This window comes from Hordeum vulgare, chromosome 1H (genome assembly GCF_904849725.1).
Source record: "Hordeum vulgare subsp. vulgare chromosome 1H, MorexV3_pseudomolecules_assembly, whole genome shotgun sequence".
NCBI lineage: Eukaryota > Viridiplantae > Streptophyta > Magnoliopsida > Poales > Poaceae > Hordeum > Hordeum vulgare.
In genome coordinates, this window is record NC_058518.1 from 502,428,897 (window position 1) to 502,432,711 (window position 3,815).

Genomic DNA, 3,815 nt, shown 5'->3' on the forward strand with positions numbered 1-3,815 from the left:
AATAGTGCGTTATTACCCACGAAACAAGCCTGAAACGACAAATACACCGAGTTATTGCGATGTCTCTAGAGTCGTGCACAGTGTTCATGGAGCATCAAAAATTGACCGTGGACCCCAAAATAGTGCGCTAGAGCCCACGAAACTGGCCCGAAACGACAGAAACACCGAGTTTTTGCGACATCTCTGTAGCCGTTCACACGATTCATGGAGCATAAAAATCCAACCCGGGACCCCAAAAGAGTGCACTATAGCCCACGAACCTGGCCCGAAACGGCAAAAAACACCGAGCTTTTCGGACGTCTCGATAGTCATGCACACGGTTCATGAAGCATCAAAAATTGACACGGCACCCAAAAACAGTGCGCTATAGCCCACGATACTCGCCCGAAATGACAAAAACAACGTGTTTTTGGGACGTCTCAATAGCCATGCACACGGTTCACGCAGCATAACAAATCGATCCGGGACCCCAAAACAGTTGGCTATAGACCAGGAAACTGGCCCGAACCGACCAAAACAATGAGTTTTTGCGACGTGTCGATAACCATGCCCACGGTTGATGGAGCATAAAAAATAAACCCGGGAACCCGAAACAGTGCGCTATAAGCCCACGAAACTGGCCCGAAACTACAAAAAGACCGACTTTTTGCGACGTGTCGATAACCGTGCGGAGGGTTGATGGAGCATAAAAATTGAACCGGGACCTCAAAACAGTGCGCTATAGACCACGAAACTGGCCCGAAATGACAAAAACACCGAGTTTTGCGACATCTCTATAGTCGTGCATAGGGTTCATGGAGCATCAAAAATCGACCCGGTAGACCAAAACACTGCGCTATAGCCCACGAAACAGGCATGAAATGACAAAAACAACGTGTTTTTGTGAAGACTCGATGGCCGTGCACAGTGTTCATGCAGCATCAAAAATCGATCCGAGACCCCAAAACAGTGCGTTATAGCCAACGAAACGGGCGCAAAACAACAAAATAACGAGTTTTTGCGACGTGTCAATAACCATGCACACGGTTCATGGAGCATAAAAAATCAACCCGAGACCCCAAAACAATGGGCTATAGCCCACGAAACTAGCCCGAAACAACAAAAACATCGATTTTTTCTGACGTCTTGATATCCGTGCACACGATTCATGGAACATCAAAAATCGACCCGGGACCCCAAAACTATGCGCTATAGCCCACGAAACTGGCCCGAAATGACAAAAACAACGAGTTTTGCGACGTCTCTATAGTCGTGCATAGGGTTCATGGAGCATCAAAAATTGACCCGGGTAGACCAAAACAGTGCGCTATAGCCCACGAAACTGGCTCGAAACGACTAAAACAACGAGTATTTGTGACGTCTCTATAGCCGTGGACGGGGTTCATGGAGCATCAAAAATCGACGTGGGACCACGAAACAGTGCACGCCCACGAAACTAGCCCGAAATGACAAAAACACTGAGTTTTTGTATAGTCTCGATGGCCGTGCAGTGGGTTCATGGAGCATAAAAATCGACCCGGGACCCCAAAATAGTGCGTTATTACCCACGAAACTAGCCCGAAACGACAAAAACACCGGGTTTTTGCGATGTCTCTATATTCTTGCATCGGGTTCATGGAGTATCAAAAATAGACGTTGGACCCAAAATAGTGCGCTAGAGCCCACGAAATTGGCCGGAAATGACAAAAACACCGAGTTTTTGCGACATCTCAGTAGCCGTGCACAGGATTCATGGAGCATAAAAATCCGACCCGGGACCCCAAAAGAGTGCGCTATAGCCCACGAAACTGTCCCGAAACGGCAAAAACACTGAGTTTTTTGGACGTCTCCATAGTCGTGCACACGGTTGATGAAGCATCAAAAATTGACACGGCACCCTAAAGCAGTGCGCTATAGCCCACGAAACTCACCCGAAATGACAGAAACAACGTGTTTTTGGGACTTCTCAATAGACATGCACACGGTTCATGAAGCATAAAAAATCGACTTGGGACCCCAAACATTGCGCTATAGACTACGAAACTAGCCCGAAACGACCAAAACAACGAGTTTTTGCAACCTGTCGATAGCCATCCGCAGGGTTCATGGAGCATAAAATATAAACCTGGGAACCCAAAACAGTGCGCTATAGCCCACGCAAGTGGCCCGAAGCGACAAAAAGAGCAACTTTTTGTGACATGTCGATAGCCGTGCGGAGGGTTGATGCAGCAAAAAAATTAAACCGGGACCTCAAAACAGTGCGTTATAGTCCACGAAACTGGCCTGAAATGACAAAAACAATGAATTTTTGTGAAGACCCAATAGTCGTGCACAGTGTTCATGGAGCATCAAAAACCGACCCAGGAGCCCAAAACAGTGCGCTATCGCCCACGAAAGTGGCGCAAAACGACAAAAACACAGATTTTTTGCGATATCTCGATAACCATGCACACGGTTCATGCAGCATAAAAATCGACCCGGGACCCCAAAACGGTGCGTTATAGCCCACGAAACTAGCACGAAACAACAAAAACAACGAATTTTTGCGACATCTCGATGGTCGTGCACAAGGTTCATTGAGTATCAAAAATTGACCCAACACCCTAAAACAGTGCGCTATAGCCCACGAAACTCGCCCGAAACGACAAAAACAAAGAATTTTTGCGACGTCTTTATATCCATGTAGACAGTTCATGGAGCATAAAAAATCGATCCAGGACCCCAAAACAGTGCGCTATAACTTAGGAAACTTGCCCGAAACAACGAAAACATCCATTTTTTGTGACGTCTCGATATCTCTGCTCACAGTTCAGGGAGCATAAAAAATCGACCCGGGACACCAAAACAGTGCGCTATAGCCCACGAAACTGGCTCGAAACGACAAAAACAACGACTTTCGTGACGTCTCTATAGTTATGCATAGGGTTCATGGAGCATCAAAAATCTACCCGGGAGCCCAAAACACTGCGCTATAGCCCACAAAACTGGCGTGAAACTGCTAAAACAAAAAGTTTTTGCGACATCACTATAGCCGTGGACAGGGTTCATGGAGCATAAAAAATCGACCTCGGACCACAAAACAGTGCACGCACACGAAACTCGCCCGAAACGACAAAAACATCGAGTTTTTGTGAAGTCTCGATAGCCGTGCACTCGGTTCATGGAGCAGAAAAATCGACCAAGGACCCCACAATAGTGCGTTATTACCCACGAAACTAGCCCGAAACGACAAAAACACCGAGTTTTTGTGTTGTCTCTATTGCGATGCACAGTGTTCATGGAGCATTAAAAATCGACCTGGGACCACAAAACAGTGCACGCCCACGAAACTGGCCCTAAACGACAAATAAACCCAGTTTTTGCGACATCTCTGTAGCTGTGCACAGGATTCATGGAGCATAAAAATCGACTCGGGACCCCAAAAGTGTGTGCTATAGCCCATGAAGGTGGCCCAAAACTGCAAACACACCGAGTTTTTCGGATGTCTCAATAGTCGTGCACACGGTTCATGAAGCATCAAAAGTTGAAACGACACCCTAAAACAGTGCGCTATAGTCCACGAAACTCGCCCGAAATGACAAAAACAACGTGTTTTTGGGACGTCTCGATAGCCATACACACAGTTCATGGAGCATAAAAAATTGACCCGGGACCCCAAAACAGTGCGCTATATCCCAAGAAACTAGCCCGAAACGACCAAAACAACGAGTTTTTGCCATGTGTCGATAGCCGTGAACATGGTTGATGGAGCATAAAAATAACCCGGGACCCCAAAACAGTGCGCTATAGCCCACGAAACTATGCCCGAAACGACAAAACACTGACTTGTTGCGACG